We start from the raw sequence: 19452 nt of genomic DNA, 5'->3' as shown, positions 1-19452 counted from the left end.
CTCTGTTGATTTGTGCCCAAACTTCTTACATCGGAAACATTTTAAACCCAAAGAACGTGAGCTGCAATCAACCGACTTATGTCCTTGTTCGCCACAGTTAAAACATCTAAATTTTTTTACTTCTCTTTCATCTACCTTTTTAGCACTTGTATGTGTACTAAAATTTCTAAAATTTTGTGGTGCATATCGTCTTGTGTTTTTATCAGAATTTTTTTCAAATTGACGTGTTGATTTTTTAAAGTTTTCGTAGTCCTTAATTTTCAACTTAAACTCTTTTATATTTTTTGATCCAAACAATAAAACTTTTTTTGTAGGTAAATCGCCTATTCCTTCAATAACTTTGCATTTTACGAGACGCTAACATTCGATGTAAATCCGCTAAATTCACTTTTTTTGTAAATTCACCTAACAAAGCAGATCTCAAACTTTCCCAAGAATTCAATCCGCTTTCTCCAAGAACAAATTTCTTTGCATTTCCGTCAAAATTTCTGCAATTTATTCCAATCCATTAATTGTGCAACGTCTTGAAAATCATCTACCCAAGTCTTAATGGGATAATCGTTCTTCCCATTGAACTTCCTAATAGAATCCTCTACATCACGAAACGTAATGCCAAAATTATTCGAATTGTAATTTCTCGTTATTCTTTCAACGTTTGAGTAATTCCCAGACTGTACAGAATTGAATTCGTCTTTATCTTCAACTTGGTCATCATCGTCATCACTATCGTAAAAAGCAATATCTATGTTTAGTTCTTCTATATTTATTAATTTTTGCAGTATGTGAGTTTTCAATTGGTCAGTATCTGCAATTTCAGTTTCAATTTTCAAAATATCGCATACAGCCTGCAGTTGAACATCATCAAAATTATCCTTAACAAAATTAAATTTTCTTTTATACACATCGTCATTAATTTCAAAAGTAAAACCGCTAAATTTTCGCAAATTATCCCTATTCTTACGACCAGAATCCTCTTTGAAAATATAAATGTGCAACCACTGGATTCTCTTTACCATAAATGTACTCAAATTATGTCGAATATGTTGTATATCTCCCAATTTAATTTTATTTAACTCCATGTTTGAGAACAATTGTATATTTAGTTTACCAAATTTATTATAATAATATGTCAAGTGTTATATGTATTTATATCAACATAGGTAACGTAAAATTTCTCACCATTCAGTAGAATTGTATTTTATCTAAAAAAATGCTTACACTACCAAATAAAAGCAAAACTTTTGACAAGAATATACATGAAATTTTGAATACAAATTTCACACAAACACAAACTATATATGTTATGCGTCTATAAAAATAAAATTGAAACAAATTTTAAATGTGTTTACGCGTAAAATAGAAACCAATATTATATTTGACTATTGCAAGAAAGAGTTAACCGTATGTATACATGTATATAAAAAAATATGTGTGTATGTATTAGCTTTTAAATTCTAACTGTAAACTGAAATTTTGCAAATCTAAAATTTTGTAACTCTGGTTTTATATTTTATATGCAAATATTTTCACACTATACTAATTTAAAAATTCACAATTCTTATGTTTTATCCTTTTTACCGACCGTATTGTGTATACAATAGGTAGGTTATGTGATGGCAACAAATTTTGCATATCGAGTTTTCGGTGGGAATGCACTTCTCCATAGTAGGGAAGTGTAAGTAGACTATTTTTAGCAACCTGTCGGTCTGTCGGTCTGTCGGTCTGTCCGTCTGTCGGTCTGTCGGTCTGTGTGTGCACGCGTGTATCTCAAGATCGGCTGAACCTATTTTGTTGAAATTTTATATGTAAGTTTATTTCTACCATGGCACGGATCGATCAACTTTTGGTATATATCAGGCCTCGGGAACTGCACTTTTTAGCGGGCCTGTTTTACATTTTTGAACATTTTAAAGAAAATATTCAACCGATTTACCTGAAATTTTATATATAAGCTCAGCTTGACCGTCCGCGAAAATTTCTATGTTTTGGAAGAAATCAGGCATCGGCAACTAGACGTTTACTACGGGCCAAATATACATTTTTGTGTATATAAAGAGAAATAATCAACCGATTTCATTGAACTTTAATATATGAATTCCTTGTATTAAAACAATGAACATATAAAGTTTTTGGAAAGATCAGGGCTCGAAAACTGATTTGCGGGCCGATTTTACATTTTTCACCATTTTGAAGAAAATATTCAACCGATTTACTTGAAATTTCATATATGAGCTTTGCTCCACCGTCCGTGAAAATTCCTAGCTTTTGGAGCAAATCAGGCATCGGCAACTGCACGTTTACTACGGGCCAAATATACATTTTTGTGTATATAAAGAGAAATAATCAACCAACTTCATTGAAATTTAATATTTGAATTCCTCGTATTAAAACAATGAACATGTAAATTTTTTGGAAATATCAGGCATCGGCAACTAGACGTTTACTACGGGCCAAACATACACTTTTGTGTATATAAAGAGAAATAATCAACCGATTTCATTGAAATTTAATATATGAATTCCTCATACTAAAGCAATGAACATAAAAATTTTTTGGAAAGATCAGGGCTCGCAAACTGATGTGCGGGCCGATTTTACATTTTGCACCATATCTACGGAACGAATTGATGGAATTTCTTGAAATTTGAATTCTGGTTGTTACCGAAACTTACTGGCGAGCATTTCAGGGAATTCGGGTAGCACAAAGCGAAATTTTACTAAGAGCCAGATTTACATTTTTCTAGGTATATTAACTATAAGCTTACCTAAAGCTTAATAAAGTCCTAAAAAAGGAAAAGAAGTATTTAACAGACATTTTTATAATATTCTGTAACACTTTCATTTAACTAGACAATACACAATGCGGTCGGTTATGTGCTGACCACATCAGATTTTTTTTTTTTGAGAATATTATCCACAAGGTTAAGCTTTCACTTATTTTTTAATTCAACACACGTATATGCACTAAACCACCTGATCCCGGTTCAGTCCCCAATTTGTAGGATTTATGGCTCAATATATAAAAAAAAACACTATTCTTAAATATAATAAAAATAATTCTTTAATTTAATTATTAAATTATAATGAAATATATATATAATATTATTTAATTCGATCGCGCACGTCTGCTATGTATTTTACGTATAACCGTCAAGGATGCTTATAAGCGAAGAAAAAAAATAATAGAAGCGTACGTCAAGTTGATCTTGATATATATGACATATATAAGTAAGTTACACGAATATAGGCGCATAACGGTTTTCGGAAGTTATGTAGTAGAAAGATTAGTGTTGAGCTGTCACTTTCAATTCCTACAGAACTATGGTTTCATGGACCTAGTTTTTTAAAACTGCAAGAAAAAGAGTGGCCAGTTCGAATCATATATGTAGAAAAATTTACATGTTGGACCATCAGCTTTATTAGGCAATTCCAGACAACAATTCTGGATTTTGAATGGTAAAGATCTTGCAAAAACTACAGTCCATAATTGCATACAATGTACGAGAGCAAAACCACAATTATTTCAACAAATAATGGGCAATCTTCCAAGTGAAAGAGTATTTCTTACATCACCGTTTTTGAACAGTGGTGTTAATTTTTGTGGTGTCATATGGACTCATTATCATCTAAGAGGAAAAAAACCTACTAAAAGTTACATCGCAGTATTTCGTTGTTTTTCCACTAAGGCCGTTCAAGGGAAGTAGTTTCTGATTTAACAACAGAAGCATTCATAGGTGCCTTAAAAAGGTTTATGGCTAGACGAGGCTTGTGTCAAAAAGTACTTTGCGACAATGCAACTAATTTTGTGGGGGCAAACAATAAATTAAGGGAGCTAAGAAAATTGCTAGAAACACGTGAGTGAGGAAAAATCATTAAGCATTGTAACGAAGATTCAGTTCAATCTAAATTTATACAATCACGTTCACCTCATGGAGGAGGACTTTGGGAAGCTGCAGTTAAATCGGCAAAACATTTACTTCAACAAACATTAATGTCAGCTTCACTATCATTCTAGGAGTTAACCACAGTATTTGCAGAAGCTGAGGCTGTATTAAATTCTCGACCGTTATCTCCACTTTTAAACCATCCCGGAGATTTAGAAGTATTAACTCCGCGACATTTTGTAATAGGGCAACCATTAACTACAAGACCTGAACTTAATATACCAAATAATAAATTATCAACAGTATCAAGGTGGAGGCTCGTATCCGCTATTCGTGCAGAGTTCTGGCATAAAGAATATTTAAGTGAGTTGTAAAGACGTTACAAGTGGAAAGAGGCAGTGAAAAATATAACACCTGGTTTCATGATTATTCTTAAAGAAGATAATATGCCTCCCTTGAAATGGCAAATGGGTAGAATCCAAGAAGTTTTTAAAGGAAGTGATGGACTTGCAAGAGTAATCTTAGTTAAAACTAAAATGGAATATTTAAACGTAAGTTCACAATGTGGCACCACTACCTATCGATACAGAAACCGAAGTTCAACAAGAAGTGTCACCGGAAAATAATTCAAAAAGAAAAAAAATGAAGAAGAATCAAGAAAAAGGGTTTCTTCCATTACTGGCAATATAATGCAGGTATTTATGTAAATCAATTAGGAACAAGACATCTAATCGAAACAGAGTGGAAAGTTATATTATATTACAATATGTCTAATTACTGGCAGATTTATTTATTATTAAATGAAGCTATTGAACAAATGAAACGGTTGGCTAACAAAACATTAGATCATAATTTTAGCACACTTTTGATTGGCGAATATGAACATCAATTGCATGAGGTTAGAGATAACACTCAGTTACTGTTTTATAATCAGTCATCATTAAATTGAGAAAAAAGAAGTCTTATAAATATAGTTGGGAATGTCGCTAATATCCTATTTGTAGTACTAGACGACAAGTACGCCAAACGTATAGAAGCTACAATAGAAACGGTGCAACAAGATCAAGACAAATTAATGGAATTAATGAAGGAGCACTCATCAGTAATTGAATTTAATAGAGAAATCTCATGAAAATTTACTGGCAAATTTCAAACAATTACAAATGGAAACGAGTGGAATTAACACTAAGGTGGAAAGCTTGTTAGCAAAAATGCAAATAACAAATTCTTTAATGCTTTTTTCACAATATGTACTACTGACTATTGACAAATTGGTACATATCTTGACAGATTTACATCACAGAAAGGTCAATCCATTAATATTATCACCACAACAGTTATCAGACTATCTAGAACATCTCAAAACAGAATTAAATGGAAATTTGATGTTAACCAAAATTATCAGAGATATATGGTTTAATGTCTGTAAAGAGCAAATTCAATGAAAAGCTGGCTATTTTCATACTTTCGCTGCCATTGTTATGCGCTACAGAATATATGATCTTATGCAACTCATACCTTTTCCAGTCAATTTGAACAATGTTTATATGAAGGTGAATACATCAGTTGAATATATCATGATAAATCGATATCGGGATATTACTTACACCCTTTTAAACTCTGAATGTGAAAACTGCATTAACATAGAAGGTAAAAAGTTTATTTGCCAAAGAAATCATCCATATTTCACTGAAGCTGCTAAAGAATTACAATGTGAATTCGCTATCATAAAACAGCAAACTATATCAACTGCATGTAAAATGACGCTTTTTGTCGCTAGAAATGTTTGGATCCAGTTATACCAACCGAATCATTGGTTATTTTCATTACATGATTCAAACGCATATGATATTGTTTGCAACAATTCAACGTATCGCATAAAACAGTGAAATATTGTCTTTATATGAAAATTGCGTGTTGAAAAAAAATGGAATCACTATACAATCATACAAAAACAGAACACTAGAATTTAATATAATCAAACATCCTATATTACAATTACCTAGCGATATCAATTGCACCATGTCCAAATTGAATTTGGTACAATTGTACAATAAAAGCGAAAGTCAGTTAAGCAATTTTGAGGCACATTATCAGCAAGTCAGCGAGAAAATTAAACGTGTTAAAATTAATAGTGAATCAACAATACTACATCATCACGTGCATTATTTTGTAATAAGGTATTTAAGCTTGACTTTAGGCCTCATTCTCTTCATTGTTTTGCTGCACGAGATTATGAAACAAACGGATTCCGGAATGTCAGCTAACATAATACCATCAACGGCAGCAGTTCAATTTACCGAAGGAGATTTTCAAATTGATGCATAAAGCATCAATGCTAGGGAGTGTGTTTAAGTATAAGTCTTAAAATTATTTGCAATTATAATACAGATCAAATATGTTGTCAATTTTACCGTAAATTTAAAGTTTTTCAAAAGAAAGGAATTTATATGCACCGCAATAAATATTTCATGATTGTTAAAAACTGATAAATAGTAAAAACAAAGTTGTTTATTTATAAGAGTTCTATTCTTTATGCATAATATTCAAACTGAAAATACATTTTCACCATAAACTAAAACCTATGTAAATAAATATTCAAATTTGTGAATTTCTACTTTTTGTATTTTTAAAGAAGTATTTTCATAATCTTTATCCTTGTTTTCTTTTTTTTGCTTTTACAAGTTATTTTTATTTTTGTGTAAAGTAGGCGGCAATAAAATGCTGAACATTGATAATTTTATGTGTTTATGATTAATAGGAATTTTTACAACTAACAATCATATAGTAAATTATCAGTTTGTGTTGTAAATTAGTTAATTTTAAGTAGGGATAATATTTTAAGAACTTGATTATATAAAGAAGAACTTTTTGTATAATAAAATTATTAAGGTTAAAAAGCAGAGGAAGAAAGTCAAATTAAATAAGTATTTTTATTTTCTGCTTTGATTTAAATCAATTCTGTCGTTAAAATACTGAATACAATACTGACATTAGGCGTGTAGTAATTCAGGTCTACCCTGCCGTATTGTAGTATTTTAACAAAGGCTAAAGTCATAAATAAATACGTAATAAACAAAAGGGTTATTACGAAGCCAATTTTACGAAGCATAGTTAAGTTCCATTTCCTTAATTGCAAGGAAATAACGAGAACTATACACCTTCAATTCTTTTTATTCTTGCTAAAAAATTTTATGATGGCATTTCTTTTTCAACATTAGCTGAACTTTTATTTTTACTCAAACTAAGCATTTGAAATTTTAAAGGAAAACTTTTAACGCATTGCCCTTCAAGTAAATAACTTTGATGAAAAAAACGAATTCAAAATATCAGTAACTTAAATAAACAAACCGTAAGTCATATATCTAGATACATACATAGCAAAATATACACAAAGAAATATTCTGAAGCAAATTACGCGGGTACTTGAGCTATTGTCGAAACGGCTGTAGTATTGCAGGAATAATAGATGTGAAAAATTGGACGGAGAGTCGATTTATACTTATCAAATAGATGTACTTTGATTTTTACCGAACTTAATTTAATCAAAGACATTATATTTACAAGACAGTTCAACACGAACATAAAAAATTTTTTTTTCAATTTTTATGATCGGTAGAGAAAATAAGAGTAGAGAAAATTTATGAAATTTAATAATGTTCAATCCGAGCAGCTCGATTTTATATCAATTTTCGTCAAAATGTTAGTTCACCATTTGTCCACTTATCTCTTCAATTGTAGAGCAAAAAATAGATAAGCAATGCTGTTACATATAGACTATATGTAACAGCAATGTAATGTAAATGTTCATTTAGCATAAAATGTATGTATACCTGTATTACTCGTACATGTACATAAATATACATGATAAATGTAGTTATTTTGCTTTTGATAAAGTTGGGTCGAACCAATGGTTTGTATTGTAGCACTTTTCCCTTCAACAAGTGAAAATACTGCTTTTAAAATACAGTCTATGTATACCTATCATACTATTTAAATTATTTTCATTTATACACGGAACTATTTCTATCATTGCATATATTTAGGATGAACGATTTATGCAGTCTTTGAAATAAAACAAAGATTAATAAAAAGTGGGTTTAACATAATTCTCGATTTTAAGGGTTAATTGTGTGAGTTAAGAAAAATAATTATATTTTTTAATGTCATGAATTTACCGATAGCTTTTTGCGTTCTCTGACGGACAGATTTAAACTAATAAGCACTTTTTTTTCAAAAAATTTTTGGAAAAGTGCTAAAAATGTACATCTGCTTACGTATGTTGCTATGTATGTATTCTATTGCATAACTGTAATAAGTAAAAACCAAAGTATTTAAAAATATTTATCAAAATAACTCAAATAGAAAAAAGAACAAAAACTGATTTTTTGACAATAATAATTTTTTTTTAATTTTTCAAAATATGGAGATAATTTTGAATTAAACACAGTGCTACTTTTTAAGTTATTCGTTATCCAAAAGCAGTTCAAAAAAATTTTATTTGTTATTTAAATTTTAATTTAAATTAAAATTTTAGTAAATAATTTAGTGAATAATTATTATTTGCCTTATTAAATAAATCAAATATTTATAATTTATATTAATTAAATTTTGTCTTTTGTTCGCAATATTTAGTATAAAATAAAGGTGCTTTTGAACAGCGGCGAATCAAATGAAGTGGGGGCTATGAGCGGTAAAGAGATCTGGGCCCTTAAAATCAAATTACACAAAAAAAAAAAAAGGTTTCGTGATTAAGTGAACATAACTATTTTACGAATTTATTATCTCACATTAAGAGATTTCGAAAAATATAAAAAAAAACTCCATGTTTCCAGTTTCATGTAAAAAGGATTTAAATAAATTTTGGTCTTTTTACATACAAAATTTACTTCGATATCAAATTATTTTGCATAAAATTTATTAAAAGTCAGTTCACCTAGTGAAATTATTGAAAAATTGATAACAAAATAATAAACAAACTTGACAAACCAATTTACTTGAACCTTAATATTTTTGAAATGCTTAATATTTTTCTTTACACTTTATATATGACAAAACGCTCTTGTACGCCTTTAAAAAATAAATTTAAAAAAAACGGGTAGACATCTTTTGCGTACTCTTTCTCTCTCCCAAAAATTCCTATGTGTATGAAATTGAAAATAATAAGAAATAAAATCGAACTAATTCTTAAATACGCCACGGATCTAATAATATATGGATCTATTAATCATATATTTCTCTCATACATTTCTTTAAAAAATGAAACCAACTTAAAATACACTCCCACATAACGCAGTGTACCTTGCCGTCAAAATGACAATATCAAACTTTCAATGCAACCAAATAATAGACAATTTTGAATTTTGTTTTGTGGTGAAATCGTGAACTATGCGATTGAATTCTTATACGTTTTATAAAAACGAAAGCTTATAAAATGCAATAATGCTTTGTCCAGGCAACTCATAACTGTAAAGGTAACCGGAAAAATAATTTCATAATTGTAACTATGTTAATGTTTATTCTCTGGTAAATAGGAAATAATCGCAAAAACCATTTCGTGTAAAGAAGGTATGTATGTTTTAAGCATTTTGTGATGTGTGGTATTTCCAAAACGACTGTATTCTGATGTAACTGTAACTAATGAAATTTTAAAATTCATAGAGTATATTTTATTACACCAGCTTGTGAAAAATTATAGTGTTTTTGATTTATAACACATCATACAGAGTGACTTTGTTCCTTTATCCCTTTCATTTAATTTTAAAGTTTTTAAAAAGTATTAGTAGGCGCATTTGTCCTTGTCTTTAAACTGTCACAGAATTATTGTAGTGTGAGATTATTGTAATTAGTATGAGAAGAGGTTGTTGTGTTAAAGAATGCACGATAATCACAGAAAGTTTAATAAGAATAATAGCATCTGAGTATGTAAAAATTAGACTTTATCATGAAGGAAAATGCTTATAACTTTAGATTTAAGAAAAAAAAAATATTCCCAAACATATGTATAACAAAAACTGCTTTGTGTTCCGGTCAATAATTGTATGCAATACACGTAAGCAATAATAGGTAGAAGTATTAAGTAAACATAATTTATTTTAATTTTGAAGAAATAATTATGTATGTCGTAAAAGAAATATATATATATATATATATATATATATATATATATATATGTATATGTATATATATTTTGTTAAAAAATTGTGAATGTTTTATTGAAAAATAACTTAAACCGTTTCTAGAAACCAAAGTACTCGTTACATCGCACTCATCAATATTTGTATAAAAAAAGTTCCCCTAGCTTAAAGAATTAAGCAGTACCTTCTTTTTTTCATTTTTATACACATAAGAATTTTTGGGAGAGAACACGCAATAGATGTCTACCTGTTTTTTTATAACGTGTTTTTAAAAGCGGGAGTTTCATTTTTGTAATTTATTCCAGTACAAGGTGGCAAAAATGGTGCATCAATATTATACGAGCGAAGCGATGTAAAAACAAAATTTGACTATTAAAATAAAAAAAATTGTAATTTATATGTATGTATATAATTTGAAAAAGACAAATAATATAAAAAAAAAATTGAAATTTGTAATTAGTAATTGTCATTACATTTATTGTAATATAAAATATGAATTTTTTATTTTGTTTTAAAAATTTAAAATAAATACATATTTCTTATGAATATACATACATACACACGTATCGGTAATAGGCATTTTTTTTATAAATTGCTAAATTTCTATGCCTCGTCTACATTGCGGCTTAACGTGAAAGAGTACTTGACGTGAAATCAGCTCGAAACTCAAGCTGCGTTTTTACTATGTTAGCTTAAAAGCCCAAAAACGAAATTTAGCTATTAAATTTCAAATTTATATTGACTTAATATTTCAAGTCAAGTAAGCGACTTGAGTGAAGTCGGCTTCAGGTCAAATAAAGTTTATATAGACATAATAATGAGCATGAAGCAGCCATATGAACGGGGCTACCTTGAATAGGTATGTACTGTATAACAAAGTATGGAATTTTTAATTTATAACTATTACTTTCATCTATTCGAATGTTCTTACCTAATTTTATGAAATGAAAAATAAAATATGAAAAATAAATTTTGTTATTATCAAAACAAAAATAACTAAATTTTTACCTAACTTAATTTAATTTTATTTCAGTTTGATGTTTTTGATACACTCGTTTGTTTACAAAATTTTGTTTCTTTCTTGCCTGCACAATTCTTATTACCAAGGAAGAAAAACTCTTATTACTTACTTCTAAAGCAAAATTTAAAATTTTAAGATTTTGGAAGTGGCAAGCAAACGAAAAATAACGGAATGAAACGAGTCGAACTACTTCTTTATAGATATACTTTGCTAGAAACAATTTTTATGTTGAAAAACATAAAAACAAAAAAGCAACATATTTTGTTTTGGCTTCAAAAATTATTATTTTCTAGTAATAAGTAATTATTAGTAATAAGTTTTGAACCATAAAATGTCTCTACTTATATAAACCAAAAAATTGAAAACGTAGAGAAAAATTTAAAATTTACTTAAAAAACTGTTATAAGAAATTAATAAGTAATTTCTTAAATTTGAAGAAATAAAAATTTTAAACTATTTGAGTTTAAATTTATTATTCCTTATAAGAAATATATTATCTTTATTTTTAATCCTCGAAAAAAACTGAAATCCTATTCTAAATTTTTTAAACTTTTGTTTAATTTATTTTAATATTTTATTTTAATCCCTAATGCGTTAGAATATTAACTTATAATATTTAATTTTTTTTTAGTCTTTTCTTTTAAACTTTTAATATTTAGGTAAAAAAGCTATCAAAATTATTATCCTTTTTTTTAAATTTTATGCGTAAATATAAGACATAGGCTACCAGTTAAATTTCCTTTTTTTATTTCATACAGGTAGCTTTCAATTTGAATCAACCAGTCCAATCTTTTAATTTTTTTATTTAGGTAGATTTTTAATTTGATCACTTTTATTTGTATTGCATTTATATTAGGCAATAGGCACGTGTGACGTGAATTGGTCAATTTAATTTGTATTTGTATTGCATTTTATTTATATTTGATCAGCGTTCGTTTGTTATACCCTGCACTTCGTGAAGGGTATATTAACTTTGGTATGGAGTTTGTAACTATTTGAAGGAGTCATCTGCGGTATGGACATATATATATATTCTTGCTCAGCGTAAAATTCTGCGTCGATTTAGACATGTCCGTCTGTCCGTCCGTCCGTCCGTCCGTCTGTCCGTCCGTCCGTCCGTCCGATCGCACGATAACTCAAAAACGAATAATACAATCGACACCAAACTTTCACAAGTTTTTTCTTTTGTGCCAAGGACGAGCCCTATTGTTATTGGACCAATTCAGACAACGGGTTCGGGTAGCTGCCTTACAACTCAAAGAGTTTATTTTAAATATTTCAAAAACTAATAAAGTTATAAATATAAAATTTTGTATACATGTGTCCAATTATATTCTACACATGCTCTAAAAATTGTAATGGGATAGCTGCTCCGGTTCGGGTGGCTGCCATACAACTCCAACAGCAAATTTTTTATATTCGGCAAAATAATAAAGTCAGATACATGAAACTTGGCAATTGTGTGTCGAGTTATAGGCTAGATATATTTCTGAAGTTTTGGTGAAATCGCTTGGCAGGTTCGAGTAGCTCCCATACAAGTCTAAAAGCTTATTCTCAATATTTAAAAAAATAATAAAGTCAGATTCATGAAACTTGGCAGTTGTGTGTCCGATTATAGATCAGATATATTTGTGAAGTTTTGATGGAATTTCTTGACAGGTTCATGTACGTGCCATACAACTCCAAAAGCTAATTTTAAATATTTGGAAAAAATTATAAAGTCAGATTCATGAAACTTGGTAGTCGGATGTTCAATTATAGGTCAGACATATCCGTGAAGTTTCTATAGACTGATTTCACAGGTTCGAGTAATTGCTATACAATAACGAAAGGTGTAATTCAATCGGTTTATACCGAGTGAAACGTTTTTACTTGTTTTACTTATCATTTACTTTTATCAATATTTCATAATATAGGAGTATATCGTTCGTTTTTATGAGTATTGGATTTAGTATGTCGTTCAATTTTATTAGTAATGTGTAATATTAATACAGAAAGAAATAAGGAATAATATAAAATGTATATCAATTACCAATGTATACGCAGTAATTTTTTTTAATGACTGAAAAAGAAAATTGGAATTCTTAATAAACGATGAACAGTTTATTTTTGAAGAAGTGAACTAATCAGCTAAGTTCAGCGAAGTGATTCGTTCTTTAAGATTAGTTCATTGGCGAACGACACATGGCTATACTCAAAAAAAATAATTGTAATTTTTACCAAGTATTTGGTAAAAAACGCTGTACAATCATTTTTTGGTGATATTCACAATTTTTTTGTCAAATTTACTAAATTTTATGAGAAAAATAGTAGTTTATCTGTATTTTCGGATAACGTTGTAAAGAAGCATTTATTGTATGTATTGCACAAATTTTAGTAAATAAATACATATCTATCTATCTTTCATTGAAAGAAAGTACATATGTACCATTATTTTCGCTATTTGGTACATTTCTATATGTGTTTTTAAAAAAGGTTTTAGTGACTCAAGAAAAAATGTTACTTACACGAAACACGATTTTCAAATTTCTTTCGAAAATAAATAACGTAACAATACATGCATATATACATACACATTTTATATAAAAATTAGTGTGACTCGTTTTGATCTGGTATGGAAGAATTATTATATGTGCCGTTGGTAATCAACAAGTAAGAAATACTAAAGAAAACAATAAAGCCGAATTCTTTGAATTTTGGACATCTTATATTTCCAAAATTGCGAGCTTTTCTAAATTTCTATAAATTTAAAAAGCTAACGGTAAATATCATGCTATTAAAAAATATAATTATTTTTTTTAACTCACGTGATTCCTTAAATTAATTTAATTCAAGCATTATGTTAACGCCTCTTTAAATTTTTCTTTTGTTTTCATTTCTCACTATAAATGCATGCAATCTTTGAAATGAAATTTAACTTAAGAAACTTGCGAATCATGAATTATACTTAACACTATTGAATAAATATTTAATCTAATTATTAAAATAAATATATTGACATGCATATGGAAAACATTATTTTGTTTTTTGGAACGGAAATAATAATTTGGAACTATACACTTTTTTCTCCAAAAAATTTTACTCAATTTTTGGCTTTCTATAATTGTTTTATTTTCACATTAAATAATGGTTTTTTTAACACTTTTTTCTAAATATTTTATATTTCTTTAACTACACTAATTTAAAAAAACAAGTTACAAAAATTTCTTTTACTTTTTTCACCAGCGTCGTTAATTTTTTCAATAAACAAATAACAAAATTTGACATTTAACATCGATTTCAATTTGACAATGCTTGGAACAAAGAAAGAGACCCTGAAGGTTTTGGTTTTTTTTCAAGATACGATTCTTAAGGGAGTGCAAGCGAGATAAAAACGAAATTGCTCCTTCCTTTAGTATTTCTAATTTGCTATAGTAAATTATAATTTTTGAAGCTAAAATAAAATATATTGTTTTTTTGTTTTCATTTTTTACATCATAAAACGTGTTTCTAGAAACTGTTTGAAAATATGGTTAGGAAAAATTAATATAGTTAGAAATTTATGTGAGTTTACTTTTCAATAAAAAATTTTTAATTTTCCAGCAATATTATATGCACATACATACATATTGTTATTTTAGGCATACATAATTATTTCTTCAAAATTAAAATAAATTATGTTTACTTAATATTTCTGCATATTATTGCTTATGTTACATTAAATTATTTACCGGAAAACGAAGTATTTTTTTGTTAGATGTTGGCGAATATTTTTTGTTCTTAAATCTAATATTAAGCGTTTGTGTTCATGATAAAGTCTAATTTTTGCATAATTTTCATTTAGAAAACTTTAAAATTAAATGAAAGGGATAACAAAACAAATTCACTGTGTATGGTACATAACCTAGTAAAATAAAACTAACTCATTGCATTTTGAAATTTCGTTGCTTACGTTTACATCAGGGTAAACCATACATCACAAAGTACTCAAAACATACCTGTTTTAACAGAATTGTTGTTGCGATCATTTCCTATTAAGCAAACAGGACAAACAAGTAGTTACTACTAAAAAATAATTTTTGTTTTACAGTATGCCCGATCATGCATCTCACTTTTTATTCACTTTAATGTAAGTTTCTAATGTAAGTTTCACTTTACCAATAAGATTACTCATTTCTTTAATTGGATTTTTGCATTTTTTCTCAAATTATCGACTGAACGTCACTTTCAAAAACAAAGTGAATAAGTTTTGTATACATTTCAGAAAAAACGAGATACGCAATTCCAAATCATTCTACTAACTCTAATTTTCGAGTACATGATAGTTTTTTAGAATATACTACACTTAGGCCTAACAGAGGTGACAAAATAACACTAACAGAGTACATTCATTGAGTACTCATTTAATTTAGAAATATAACATTCAACATTACAAAGCTCACAACCTTTTTCTAACATAAAGTCATTTTCATACAAAAAAATTATCAAAAGTTGTTTTGCCTTGATCACTTTCCCATTCTCTCATCTTTTGTTCTTTCTTCAAATTAAAATTAGAGAACGGAATTGTTGTTGCAATTGGTTCTAATTTATTATTTATAAGCGGAGCTGACTCTGAAAAACATACCATTTGAATAAAACAGAGTTAAAGAAAAAAATTGCAAATAAAAAACTCAAAAATGTGATATCGTGATTCGTGAGATCATAATTCATAGAGATATGTATACATTTTTTTCTCTTTCATAATGAAATGAGTGATAATATATTTCATATTTTATATAATTGTATGTAAATATTAATATTAATATAATTGGACATTTCATATTTAAATACAAAATTAATTACATAAACAAACAAACATTAACATTATCTTATTTTCCCTTTTTGTGTGAGTTGGAAATATTTTAATTCATGTAAGAAAGAGCTAAAGAAACTAAAATTGCAAGTATATAAAAGTATATATTTTAGAACAACTTTGATTCCAGTTTATCATAATGTAACACTTTTTTTACTTTTTTTTTTAGATGTAGCAGGTATTTTAAAAAGGTTTCGAAGATAGCGATCCAAACTACCTATCGCATAATTAATACCTTACCTCATCTTATTCCAATAAGTATACTTTTTCTGCTCTAATAATATACCAAAAATAAGATTTTACGTCAACTTTACTTTTTGATTTTTTGTTCATATCAAAAATAAAACGAATATCTATGACTCGTTTGAAAATAGAGTTGAGTGGAGTTACTCAGTTTCTTGAAAACTTATTAAAAATCTGTACGCATTATGTAGATACATACTAAATAAAATAATACAAGTTTCTGAAATGAAAGGACATACTTTGTAGATGTATGCATTATGAATAAGTAAAAAAGTAAAGTTGACGTAAAATATTATTTTTGGTATTACAGACTTATTTTGTTAAAAGCTGAGTTTTGCTTTATTTTTTGTATGAAAATGGCCTTATTTTTCAAAGATGTCGTTACTCTTGGAATGTGCACATTTAATGGTTGTGAGAGGCATTTTTCCAGTGCAAAATGTACATTTTTGTGCACTTTGGTTTGTGCCCCTTTTGGACGAACTGTATGCCACTCTAACCGTAGAGGTAAACGGAAAAATAATTTCTTAACTATGTTAATGTTTATTCTCTTTAGTAAATAGGAAATAATCAGAAAAACAATTCGTTTAAAGCAGGCATATTTTAAGCATTTTGTGATGTGTGGTATTTTTAAGATAACTTTACTCTGATGTAACCGTAGTCAATGAAATTTAAAAATTCAATGATTGTGTTTTATTACACTAGTTAGTGTATAAAATTATAGTGTCTTTGAGGCGACTTATATCACATAATACAAAGTGGTTTTATTCCGTTATCCCTTTCATACATAATATATACGTTCATGATTTGGATAATTGTATTTTAGATAATCACAGATTAAGTTTAATTCTTATTAATTAAGAATAATAACAACTGAGCATATAAAAAATAGACTTTATTGCAAAGGAAAACGCTTAACATCGGATTTAAGGGAAAAAAAAGTATTCGCAAGCATCTAACAAAAACTATTTTATTTTCCGGTCACTAATTTAATGTAATATACTTGAGCAATAGTATAGGTAAACAAAATTTGTTTTAATTTTGAAGAAATAATTATGTAGGCTTAAAATAAAAATATGTATGTGCCAGTGCATGTATTGTTGAAAAATTAAAAATTTACTCACATAAATTTCTAATTATATTCATTATTTCCAACCATATTTTCAAACCGTTTCTGGCAACATTTTCTATGTTGAAAAAAATAAAAACAAAAAAACAGTATATTTCATGTTGGCTTCAAAAATTATTATTTGCCAGTTATTCGTGTATTATTTGGTTTTTGAGATAAATATTTTTGAAATAGTACTGAAGAAAATTCATTTTTATTTAATTGTTAATAATAACAAGGTGAACAGAAATAAAATTCTTGTTGTGATTTTGAATAAAGTGTTGCATGTGACGAGGTGGCCGAGTGGTTAAGGCGTTGGACTGCTAATCCAATGTGCTCTGCACGCGTGGGTTCGAATCCCATCCTCGTCGTAATTTTTTTTTTAATTTTCAAGAATGTTTCTTAATTGCATACATACATATATTATAATATCTTTTATTTTTTGTGTTTTTTCTAGAACAATAATGAATGAAAAATTTTTTATTATACATAGTTGTTACATACATACATATGTATATTTTATCTAACTACTAAGTTAATTGCAATTTTCGTTGTTTTATTGGTAGAAAAACTTTGGTATACCTTTGGTCAAAATATTATTTATTATCCATATTACATATAAGTATGATATTTTACACTATTGTGCTATTATGTACGTAAGTGCATTTAATTACCTGTTTAAGCTGCTTTATTCCCCTCATACGAGTATTTTTATAATAATTCTTTGTTAGTTGAACAAATGTTGCTTGAAGAAAAATTCTCATGGTCGAATACACAAATGAGTCATTTACATTTATAAATGTAATATTTGTATGTATTTTATATATATAAATATTACATAGCCTAGCTATGCACAACGTACTTTTCGTTTATGTGAATTATCTACCAATATTAATTATTTAATTATTAAGTATAAGTAAAATAAATTGGGATAATAAAAAAAACTAAAAGGAACCTCCCCGGCGGGGAATCGAACCCCGGTCTCCCGCGTGACAGGCGGGGATACTAACCACTATACTACCGAGGACTGTTTTTAATATTTCTTTAACATCATTTTGAATCATTGCTATATTATCAGTGTTTTATTTTTATACTAAAACCTTTCACGGCCAAGTAAACGTATAGGACTTACAAATTTAAATGTATGAATAATGGACATATGTATATATGCGTTATATATATCCACTAATATAACCTATTACGCACAAATTATGTTGTTAAAAGAAATTTGTTTTTTGGAGTTCTTATTTGAAATATAACTTGGGATCATAAATACATACATATTTCTAAGATTTTTTAAATAGTTTTTTTTTACATAACATTACTTATTTCTTTTTTATGTACCTTTGTACATACATATATTATACATTATGTTAGTTTACTTATATTTCAATTTGTATTACGTAAATGTGTGTTATTATTTATAAATTGCGGCTCAATAAGTCAAAGTTATAAAAATTTGGAAAAATAGTGGAATGATTAGTTCTAATGAAGAAAGGTCTAAATAACTCAACAGTAATAAAAACTCTATGTTTTCTAATACTTTATGTTTGCTAAATATTTGAAAATAAATGTGCGATTTTTCATTTTACATTAAATTTTGAAAAAATTTAATAAAAAAAACGACGAGGATGGGATTCGAACCCACGCGTGCAGAGCACATTGGATTAGCAGTCCAACGCCTTAACCACTCGGCCACCTCGTCACGATGCAAGGTCGCTTCAAAGAAACTTTTTTTATCTTGCTAATAATCAAATTTTAAACTGTAGTTTAATATGTAGTAAATTTTGAAAAAAGTATTCAAGTATGTACAATTTATTTTAGTTCTTCTTGCATAGATCATCTGATCATTATCACAAATAGATAAATATTTCGAAAAAAGTTTGTATTTAGAATTTCACTCATACCTGATTCTGATCATTATTTGGGCTAGATAAATGTCTGTAGGCTGGTATAATAATGCATAGTGGTCTGGTATAATATACGCGGTCTTACACATAAAGTTGTAAATAATTTCAGGGACAATTTTTTGATTAATTTCCAGTAAAAAATCGAAGAAAATGAAAATTTCTGTTACAAATATTCGTAATTTCGAATATTTCAAACCGAGCGCATTGTTCTCAACCCTTTTTTTCAGTAAATGGGAAACTTTATTTTCATACAAAAATTATTAAATTTCAGACAAGTTTTTCAGTAGAAAACTCTAAAAAAACATATTAAGATAACATAATA

The 19452-nt window shown here is 28.0% G+C and overlaps 1 protein-coding gene, 1 long non-coding RNA gene and 3 other non-coding genes across 7 annotated transcripts in view; 2 read left to right on the top strand and 3 right to left on the bottom strand.

The window, feature by feature from the left end:
- LOC129612970 (protein unc-80 homolog) overlaps positions 1-19452 on the bottom strand; it is a 103223-nt gene that overhangs the window by 17781 nt on the left and 65990 nt on the right. The window lies entirely within an intron of this gene.
- Positions 15927-19452, top strand: part of LOC129613011 (uncharacterized) — a 29335-nt gene continuing 25809 nt past the window's right edge. The window contains exons 1-3 of the long non-coding RNA XR_008697287.1: positions 15927-16130; positions 16491-16619; positions 16669-17131. This is a non-coding gene — a long non-coding RNA (uncharacterized LOC129613011). The remainder of the gene's footprint in view (positions 16131-16490; positions 16620-16668; positions 17132-19452) is intronic.
- Trnas-gcu (transfer RNA serine (anticodon GCU)) lies at positions 17510-17591 on the top strand. The gene has a single exon. It is a non-coding gene; the product is annotated as a tRNA-Ser (tRNA).
- Trnad-guc (transfer RNA aspartic acid (anticodon GUC)) lies at positions 18176-18247 on the bottom strand. The gene has a single exon. It is a non-coding gene; the product is annotated as a tRNA-Asp (tRNA).
- Trnas-gcu (transfer RNA serine (anticodon GCU)) lies at positions 18844-18925 on the bottom strand. The gene has a single exon. It is a non-coding gene; the product is annotated as a tRNA-Ser (tRNA).

The sequence above is a fragment of the Condylostylus longicornis genome, unplaced genomic scaffold (assembly GCF_029603195.1).
Source record: "Condylostylus longicornis isolate FDR11 unplaced genomic scaffold, ASM2960319v2 ptg000004l, whole genome shotgun sequence".
Lineage (NCBI taxonomy): Eukaryota > Metazoa > Arthropoda > Insecta > Diptera > Dolichopodidae > Condylostylus > Condylostylus longicornis.
This window is presented reverse-complemented; position numbering and strand designations above follow the sequence as displayed.